Below are 10,279 nucleotides of genomic sequence, written 5' to 3'. Positions count from 1 at the left end.
CGGGCGTGGGTTTGCGTCAGCGGCCGGTGTCATTTACTCGTCGTGCCGACCGGAGGGAGGCCACTCCCCGCCACAGCTGAACAGTCATCCCGGCCTAGTGGAGGTCTGCGCAGGGGGGGTCTTCCTTGAAATCTTAGCCGCCTTCCGAGCTCTCCTGCCGGGCGTGGGTTTGCGTCAGCGGCCGGTGTCATTTACTCGTCGTGCCGACCGGAGGGAGGCCACTCCCCGCCACAGCTGAACAGTCATCCCGGCCTAGTGGAGGTCTGCGCAGGGGGGGTCTTCCTTGAAATCTTAGCCGCCTTCCGAGCTCTCCTGCCGGGCGTGGGTTTGCGTCAGCGGCCGGTGTCATTTACTCGTCGTGTCCACCGGAGGGAGGCCACTCCCCGCCGCAGCTGCAGCGGCAGCTTTGAAACGTCATCCCGGCCCCCTGGAACTGTGCGCGGGGGGGGCGATGCGTCCCGTGCGAGGTACCAGGTCGCGCTGCGCCGTCTGCCTGGCCGCTTTGGGCCCGCTGGAAGTCTATTAAAGCTCCGCGATCTCCGCCTCGGTGCTTAAAAAGCGTCCATCCGCTCTCCTGGAGCTTCTTTCGGTCATCTCGTCCGCGTGCACGGCCTGCCGGTGGCACCGGCTGGAGCTCCGCAAAAAGCTCCATTTCTGTTAAAAATGCTTAGCCGCGTCCCTGGAAGCCCAATCGGGCGTAGAAAGTGAGGGGGAAGGCCCCCAAAGCACCGGCTGGAAGTCCCAAAAAAGCTCCATGATTGGTCAAAAATGCTTAGCCGCGTCCCTGGAAGCGTAATCGGGCGTAAAAAGTGAGGCGGACCGGCCCTGGAGCTCCGTGTGGAGGTCCTCAAAAAGCTCCATAACGTGTTAAAAATGCTTAGCCGCGTCCCTGGAAGCGTAATCGGGCGTAAAATGTTAGGCGGAACGCCCCTGGAGAAAAAAAAATCCGCTCCTGGTACCTAAAATTTTCTCCAGCGGCGGGCTCGGAGTCTCATCTTTCTCCTGGCCGAGAAAAGAGCACTTTCCCCCGGACACCGAACCAGTCAACGTCCCCCTCCTGAGTGGACAAAAAAAATCCACTCCTGGTACCTAAGATTTTCTCCAGCGGCGGGCTTGGGACGAAAATGAATCTTCCTCCCGAAATTAAACCACTATAGGCGGACGCCAGCCCCAAGCACCAGCCCGCATAATAATTTGGAACACGGCACCGTGTTCCAAATTATTATGCAAATCTAATCGGGCGTAAAAAGTGAGGCGGACCGGCCCTGGAGCTCCGTGTGGAGGTCCTCAAAAAGCTCCATAACGTGTTAAAAATGCTTAGCCGCGTCCCTGGAAGCGTAATCGGGCGTAAAAAGTGAGGCGGACCGGCCCTGGAGCTCCGTGTGGAGGTCCTCAAAAAGCTCCATTTCTGTTAAAAATGCTTAGCCGCGTCCCTGGAAGCCCAATCGGGCGTAGAAAGTGAGGGGGAAGGCCCCCAAAGCACCGGCTGGAAGTCCCAAAAAAGCTCCATGATTGGTCAATAATGCTTAGCCGCCTCCCTGGAAGCCTAATCGGGCATAAAAAGCTAGGCGGAACGGCCCCAAAGCTCCACACGGAAGTCCCAAAAAAGCTCCATGATTGGTCAATAATGCTTAGCCGCCTCCCTGGAAGCCTAATCGGGCATAAAAAGCTAGGCGGAACGGCCCCAAAGCTCCACACGGAAGTCCCCAAAAAGCTCCATGATTGGTCAATAATGCTTAGCCGCCTCCCTGGAAGCCTAATCGGGCATAAAAAGTTAGGCGGAACGGCCCCAAAGCTCCACACGGAAGTCCCAAAAAAGCTCCATGATTGGTCAATAATGCTTAGCCGCCTCCCTGGAAGCCTAATCGGGCATAAAAAGCTAGGCGGAACGGCCCCAAAGCTCCACACGGAAGTCCCAAAAAAGCTCCATGATTGGTCAATAATGCTTAGCCGCCTCCCTGGAAGCCTAATCGGGCATAAAAAGTTAGGCGGAACGGCCCCAAAGCTCCACACGGAAGTCCCAAAAAAGCTCCATGATTGGTCAATAATGCTTAGCCGCCTCCCTGGAAGCCTAATCGGGCATAAAAAGCTAGGCGGAACGGCCCCAAAGCTCCACACGGAAGTCCCAAAAAAGCTCCATGATTGGTCAATAATGCTTAGCCGCCTCCCTGGAAGCCTAATCGGGCATAAAAAGCTAGGCGGAACGGCCCCAAAGCTCCACACGGAAGTCCCAAAAAAGCTCCATGATTGGTCAATAATGCTTAGCCGCCTCCCTGGAAGCCTAATCGGGCATAAAAAGTTAGGCGGAACGGCTCCAAAGCTCCACACGGAAGTCCCAAAAAAGCTCCATGATTGGTCAATAATGCTTAGCCGCCTCCCTGGAAGCCTAATCGGGCATAAAAAGTTAGGCGGAACGGCCCCAAAGCTCCACACGGAAGTCCCAAAAAAGCTCCATGATTGGTCAATAATGCTTAGCCGCCTCCCTGGAAGCCTAATCGGGCATAAAAAGTTAGGCGGAACGGCCCCAAAGCTCCACACGGAAGTCCGAAAAAAGCTCAAAAATTTTCTAAGTGCCAACGGCTCATTCGCCGTAATGTGTCCGCTCCGCGCTGGTTCCCCGGTCGGCCGCGAATAGCGCAAAATCAGCCTCACGGAAGTTCGAAAAAAGCTCAAAAATTTTCTAAGTGCCAACGGCTCATTCGCCGTAATGTGTCCGCTCCGCGCTGGTTCCCCGGTCGGCCGCGAATAGCGCAAAATCAGCCTCACGGAAGTTCGAAAAAAGCTCAAAAATTTTCTAAGTGCCAACGGCTCATTCGCCGTAATGTGTCCGCTCCGCGCTGGTTCCCCGGTCGGCCGCGAATAGCGCAAAATCAGCCTCACGGAAGTTCGAAAAAAGCTCAAAAATTTTCTAAGTGCCAACGGCTCATTCGCCGTAATGTGTCCGCTCCGCGCTGGTTCCCCGGTCGGCCGCGAATAGCGCAAAATCAGCCTCACGGAAGTTCGAAAAAAGCTCAAAAATTTTCTAAGTGCCAACGGCTCATTCGCCGTAATGTGTCCGCTCCGCGCTGGTTCCCCGGTCGGCCGCGAATAGCGCAAAATCAGCCTCACGGAAGTTCGAAAAAAGCTCAAAAATTTTCTAAGTGCCAACGGCTCATTCGCCGTAATGTGTCCGCTCCGCGCTGGTTCCCCGGTCGGCCGCGAATAGCGCAAAATCAGCCTCACGGAAGTTCGAAAAAAGCTCAAAAATTTTCTAAGTGCCAACGGCTCATTCGCCGTAATGTGTCCGCTCCGCGCTGGTTCCCCGGTCGGCCGCGAATAGCGCAAAATCAGCCTCACGGAAGTTCGAAAAAAGCTCAAAAATTTTCTAAGTGCCAACGGCTCATTCGCCGTAATGTGTCCGCTCCGCGCTGGTTCCCCGGTCGGCCGCGAATAGCGCAAAATCAGCCTCACGGAAGTTCGAAAAAAGCTCAAAAATTTTCTAAGTGCCAACGGCTCATTCGCCGTAATGTGTCCGCTCCGCGCTGGTTCCCCGGTCGGCCGCGAATAGCGCAAAAATCAGCCTAAGTGCAGTACCAACCTTGGCGTGTTGGTGCGCCAGAGTACGATGAGTTGGTCCCCCTAGTCACTGTACTCATTACCTTTACCCCCTAATCGCAAAATATAGTCAGAACGTATATGCAGAAGACTATTTTTTTCTTTTTTAAAATTTTCTAAGTGCCAGCGGATGCTGGCACACGAACTGTCCGAGCTACGACGGTTCTCCGGTCGGACAGCGAGGGTGAAAAAGCGGTCCTAAAATCACCGAGGGCTGCCGCACAAGTTGTCCGAGTGGCGACGGTTCCCCGGTCGGCCACGAATGTCGAAAATTCGGCCTCTCCACCACGGAGGTCGGTGAGAATTTCAGAATATTTTCTAAGTGCGAGCGTGGGCTGCCGCACAACTTGTCCGAGTGGCGACGGTTCCCCGGTCGGATCCGAATGTCGAAAATCCGGCCTCTCCACCACGGAGGTCGGTGAGAATTTCAGAATATTTTCTAAGTGCCAGCGTGGGCTGCCGCACAAGCTGTCCGAATTGCGACGGTTCTCCTTTCGGACCCGAATCGCAAAAATTCGGCCTCTCCACCACGGAAGTCGGTGAGAATTTCAGAATATTTTCTAAGTGCCAGCGTGGGCTGCCGCACAAGCTGTCCGCTTTGTCTGGTTCCCTCGGTCGGCCACGAATGGCGAAAAATCAGCCTCTCCTTCTGGAGCTCGCGCCAACTTTGGCAAATATTTTCTAAGTGCCAACGGCTCTTGCGCCGTAATGTGTCCGCTTTGTCTGGTTCCCTCGGTCGGCCACAAACAGCGAAAAATCAGCCTCTCCTTCTGGAGCTCGCGCCAACTTTGGCGAATATTTTCTAAGTGCCAACGGCTCTTGCGCCGTAATGTGTCCGCTTTGTCTGGTTCCCTCGGTCGGCCACGAATGGCGAAAAATCAGCCTCTCCTTCTGGAGCTCGCGCCAACTTTGGCAAATATTTTCTAAGTGCCAACGGCTCTTGCGCCGTAATGTGTCCGCTTTGTCTGGTTCCCTCGGTCGGCCACAAACAGCGAAAAATCAGCCTCTCCTTCTGGAGCTCGCGCCAACTTTGGCGAATATTTTCTAAGTGCCAACGGCTCTTGCGCCGTAATGTGTCCGCTTTGTCTGGTTCCCTCGGTCGGCCACGAACGGCGAAAAATCAGCCTCTCCTTCTGGAGCTCGCGCCAACTTTGGCGAATATTTTCTAAGTGCCAACGGCTCTTGCGCCGTAATGTGTCCGCTTTGTCTGGTTCCCTCGGTCGGCCACGAACGGCGAAAAATCAGCCTCTCCTTCTGGAGCTCGCGCCAACTTTGGCGAATATTTTCTAAGTGCCAACGGCTCTTGCGCCGTAATGTGTCCGCTTTGCCTGGTTCCCTCGGTCGGCCACGAACGGCGAAAAATCAGCCTCTCCTTCTGGAGCTCGCGCCAACTTTGGCGAATATTTTCTAAGTGCCAACGGCTCTTGCGCCGTAATGTGTCCGCTTTGCCTGGTTCCCTCGGTCGGCCACGAACGGCGAAAAATCAGCCTCTCCTTCTGGAGCTCGCGCCAACTTTGGCGAATATTTTCTAAGTGCCAACGGCTCTTGCGCCGTAATGTGTCCGCTTTGCCTGGTTCCCTCGGTCGGCCACGAACGGCGAAAAATCAGCCTCTCCTTCTGGAGCTCGCGCCAACTTTGGCAAAAATATTCTAAGTGCCAACGGCTCTTGCGCCGTAATGTGTCCGCTTTGTCTGGTTCCCTCGGTCGGCCACAAACGGCGAAAAATCAGCCTCTCCTTCTGGAGCTCGCGCCAACTTTGGCGAATATTTTCTAAGTGCCAACGGCTCTTGCGCCGTAAAGTGTCCGCTTTGCCTGGTTCCCTCGGTCGGCCACAAATAGCGAAAAATCAGCCTCTCCTTCTGGAGCTCGCCTAAGTGCCAACGGCTCTTGCGCCGTAATGTGTCCGCTTTGTCTGGTTTCCTCGGTCGGCCACAAACGGCGAAAAATCAGCCTCTCCTTCTGGAGCTCGCGCCAACTTTGGCGAATATTTTCTAAGTGCCAACGGCTCTTGCGCCGTAAAGTGTCCGCTTTGCCTGGTTCCCTCGGTCGGCCACAAATAGCGAAAAATCAGCCTCTCCTTCTGGAGCTCGCCTAAGTGCCAACGGCTCTTGCGCCGTAATGTGTCCGCTTTGTCTGGTTCCCTCGGTCGGCCACAAACGGCGAAAAATCAGCCTCTCCTTCTGGAGCTCGCGCCAACTTTGGCGAATATTTTCTAAGTGCCAACGGCTCTTGCGCCGTAAAGTGTCCGCTTTGCCTGGTTCCCTCGGTCGGCCACAAATAGCGAAAAATCAGCCTCTCCTTCTGGAGCTCGCCTAAGTGCCAACGGCTCTTGCGCCGTAATGTGTCCGCTTTGTCTGGTTCCCTCGGTCGGCCACAAACGGCGAAAAATCAGCCTCTCCTTCTGGAGCTCGTGCCAACTTTGGCGAATATTTTCTAAGTGCCAACGGCTCTTGCGCCGTAAAGTGTCCGCTTTGCCTGGTTCCCTCGGTCGGCCACAAATAGCGAAAAATCAGCCTCTCCTTCTGGAGCTCGCCTAAGTGCCAACGGCTCTTGCGCCGTAATGTGTCCGCTTTGTCTGGTTCCCTCGGTCGGCCACAAACGGCGAAAAATCAGCCTCTCATTCTGGAGCTCGTGCCAACTTTGGCGAATATTTTCTAAGTGCCAACGGCTCTTGCGCCGTAATGTGTCCGCTTTGCCTGGTTCCCTCGGTCGGCCACAAATAGCGAAAAAATCAGCCTCTCCTTCTGGAGCTCGCCTAAGTGCCAACGGCTCTTGCGCCGTAATGTGTCCGCTTTGCCTGGTTCCCTCGGTCGGCCACAAATAGCGAAAAAATCAGCCTCTCCTTCTGGAGCTCGCCTAAGTGCCAACGGCTCTTGCGCCGTAATGTGTCCGCTTTGCCTGGTTCCCTCGGTCGGCCACAAACGGCGAAAAATCAGCCTCTCATTCTGGAGCTCGTGCCAACTTTGGCGAATATTTTCTAAGTGCCAACGGCTCTTGCGCCGTAATGTGTCCGCTTTGCCTGGTTCCCTCGGTCGGCCACAAATAGCGAAAAAATCAGCCTCTCCTTCTGGAGCTCGCCTAAGTGCCAACGGCTCTTGCGCCGTAATGTGTCCGCTTTGCCTGGTTCCCTCGGTCGGCCACAAACGGCAAAAAATCAGCCTCTCCTTCTGGAGCTCGCCTAAGTGCCAACGGCTCTTGCGCCGTAATGTGTCCGCTTTGCCTGGTTCCCTCGGTCGGCCACAAATAGCGAAAAATCAGCCTCTCCTTCTGGAGCTCGCCTAAGTGCCAACGGCTCTTGCGCCGTAATGTGTCCGCTTTGCCTGGTTCCCTCGGTCGGCCACAAACGGCGAAAAATCAGCCTCTCCTTCTGGAGCTCGCCTAAGTGCCAACGGCTCTTGCGCCGTAATGTGTCCGCTTTGCCTGGTTCCCTCGGTCGGCCACAAATAGCGAAAAATCAGCCTCTCCTTCTGGAGCTCGCCTAAGTGCCAACGGCTCTTGCGCCGTAATGTGTCCGCTTTGCCTGGTTCCCTCGGTCGGCCACAAATAGCGAAAAATCAGCCTCTCCTTCTGGAGCTCGCCTAAGTGCCAACGGCTCTTGCGCCGTAATGTGTCCGCTTTGCCTGGTTCCCTCGGTCGGCCACAAATAGCGAAAAATCAGCCTCTCCTTCTGGAGCTCGCCTAAGTGCCAACGGCTCTTGCGCCGTAATGTGTCCGCTTTGCCTGGTTCCCTCGGTCGGCCACAAACGGCGAAAAATCAGCCTCTCCTTCTGGAGCTCGCCTAAGTGCCAACGGCTCTTGCGCCGTAATGTGTCCGCTTTGCCTGGTTCCCTCGGTCGGCCACAAATAGCGAAAAACCAGCCTCTCCTTCTGGAGCTCGCCTAAGTGCCAACGGCTCTTGCGCCGTAATGTGTCCGCTTTGCCTGGTTCCCTCGGTCGGCCACAAACGGCGAAAAATCAGCCTCTCCTTCTGGAGCTCGCGCCAACTTTGGCGAATATTTTCTAAGTGCCAACGGCTCTTGCGCCGTAAAGTGTCCGCTTTGTCTGGTTCCCTCGGTCGGCCACAAATAGCGAAAAATCAGCCTCTCCTTCTGGAGCTCGCGCAAGTGCCAACGGCTCTTGCGCCGTAAAGTGTCCGCTTTGTCTGGTTCCCTCGGTCGGCCACAAATAGCGAAAAATCAGCCTCTCCTTCTGGAGCTCGTGCCAACTTTGGCGAATATTTTCTAAGTGCCAACGGCTCTTGCGCCGTAATGTGTCCGCTTTGTCTGGTTCCCTCGGTCGGCCACAAATAGCGAAAAATCAGCCTCTCCTTCTGGAGCTCGTGCCAACTTTGGCGAATATTTTCTAAGTGCCAACGGCTCTTGCGCCATAAAGTGTCCGCTTTGTCTGGTTCCCTCGGTCGGCCACAAATAGCGAAAAATCAGCCTCTCCTTCTGGAGCTCGTGCCAACTTTGGCGAATATTTTCTAAGTGCCAACGGCTCTTGCGCCGTAAAGTGTCCGCTTTGCCTGGTTCCCTCGGTCGGCCACAAATAGCGAAAAATCAGCCTCTCCTTCTGGAGCTCGCGCCAACTTTGTCAAAAAATTTCTAAGTGCCAACGGCTCTTGCGCCGTAAAGTGTCCGCTTTGCCTGGTTCCCTCGGTCGGCCACAAATAGCGAAAAATCAGCCTCTCCTTCTGGAGCTCGCGCCAACTTTGTCGAAAAATTTCTAAGTGCCAACGGCTCTTGCGCCGTAAAGTGTCCGCTTTGTCTGGTTCCCTCGGTCGGCCGCAAATAGCGAAAAATCAGCCTCTCGCCCGTCAGGTACCAGGCGTTGGGGTACCAGGGGTAAGTGCAGTACCAGCTTTGGTCTGTTGGTGCGCCAGAGTACGATGAGTTGGTCCCCCTAGTCACTGTACTCATTACCTTTACCCCCAAATCGCAAAATATAGTCAGAACGAGTGTGGGGAACACAAGTTTTGGCCCCGAGAACCAGGCGGCTGGTGTCTCTAGCGATGTGTTCCCCCCCAAAAAGTGTTCACATGCTCGGACAGCGAACCTAGGAGCTACCGCAAAGCACTCTGGAAGTGCAAGAGCGAAAAATTTTCTAAGTACAAAAACTCTCGAAAATTTTCAAAGTGTCACAGTGCTCGAAAATTTTCAAAGTGCTACATGCTTTCCATCCAAGGAAGGAATAGTGGAGGACCGGCCGCCTCCTTAAACACAAGCCGGCGGAACGACGGGGAGGACCGGCCGCCTCCTTAAACACAGGCCGGTGGAACGTTTGGCAGAATTCTTCTCGTGGAGGACCGGCCGCCTCCTTAAACACAAGCCGGCGGAACGACGGGGAGGACCGGCCGCCTCCTTAAACACAGGCCGGTGGAACGTTTGGCAGAATTCTTCTCGTGGAGGACCGGCCGCCTCCTTAAACACAGGCCGGTGGGAACGGTTGGCAGAATTGCGTGACGGCCGCCTGCTCCCGGCGTCCGCACGTGAACGAACACCCCCTCCCGGGGACGGCCGTCTGCTCCCGACCGCCGTCCTTCACCCCCTCACCTTCCGGACCCCCGTCTGCTCCCGGCGGGCCTCCGAGTACCCCCACCTTCTCCCGAACTGACCGACAGGCAATGAGACCCGCCTTGGTAGGGCCCCCACCGGCCCCGGCTCGCGCCGGCGTTGGGTGGACGGTTCCTCCCCACTTGCGGGTCGCTCTCCACGGAGGACCGGTCGCCTCACTAAACATAGGCCGGGCGAAAATCTGCGAATGTTATACATCCAAGGAGGGAGGACCGGCCGCCTCCTTAAACCACCGGCCGGGCGAAAATATGCGAATGTTATACATCCAAGGAGGGAGGACCGGTCGCCTCACTAAACATAGGCCGGGCGAAAATCTGCGAATGTTATACATCCAAGGAGGGAGGACCGGCCGCCTCCTTAAACCACCGGCCGGGCGAAAATCTGCGAATGTTATACATCCAAGAAAGGAAGGAAGGAGGGAACCGGCCGCCTCCTTAAACACAGGCCGGGCGAAAATCTGCGAATCTTATCCATCCAAGGACGGAGGACCGGCCGCCTCCTTAAACACAGGCCGGTAGGAACGGTTGGCAGAATCGCGTGACGGCCGCCTGCTCCCGGCGTCCGCACGTGAACGAACACCCCCTCCCGGGGACGGCCGTCTGCTCCCGGCCGCCGTCCTTCACCCCCCTCAGCTTCCGGACCCCCGTCTGCTCCCGGCGGGCCTCCGTACCCTCCCCTTCTCCCGAACTGACCGACTGGCACTCATGACCCGCCTTGGTAGGGCCCCCACCGGCCCCGGCTCGCGCCGGCGTTGGGTGGACGGTTCCTCCCCACTTGCGGGTCGCACTCTAGCGCCTCGGCCGCCGCGAGAGCGTGCGCTACGCGCCGCCCCCGCAGGCCTTGGCGCGACCGAACGGCAGCGAGACCGAGACGCCCCGAATCCCCCACCTAGAGGAAATCAACGGAGGCCGAGCGCGCGATCCGATTGCGGCACGCCGCGTGGGTGTCCGCCGGCCGCGCCGGTCTACCGCGAATGCTGTTTCTCAAACCCTTGCCTAACCAGACGGCACCGCGGGATGTGTTGTCGCAACTCTGCTCGACTATCCGAATAGCCTTTCCCGACTACCGCGTTGCGGGAGGCGTCTTTCGTGCCGCCGGTGGCGTATGACCTTCCGCGAGAGGCGTGCGGGCTC

The sequence above is a fragment of the Syngnathus typhle genome, linkage group LG9 (genome assembly GCF_033458585.1).
Source record: "Syngnathus typhle isolate RoL2023-S1 ecotype Sweden linkage group LG9, RoL_Styp_1.0, whole genome shotgun sequence".
Lineage (NCBI taxonomy): Eukaryota > Metazoa > Chordata > Actinopteri > Syngnathiformes > Syngnathidae > Syngnathus > Syngnathus typhle.
This window is presented reverse-complemented; position numbering follows the sequence as displayed.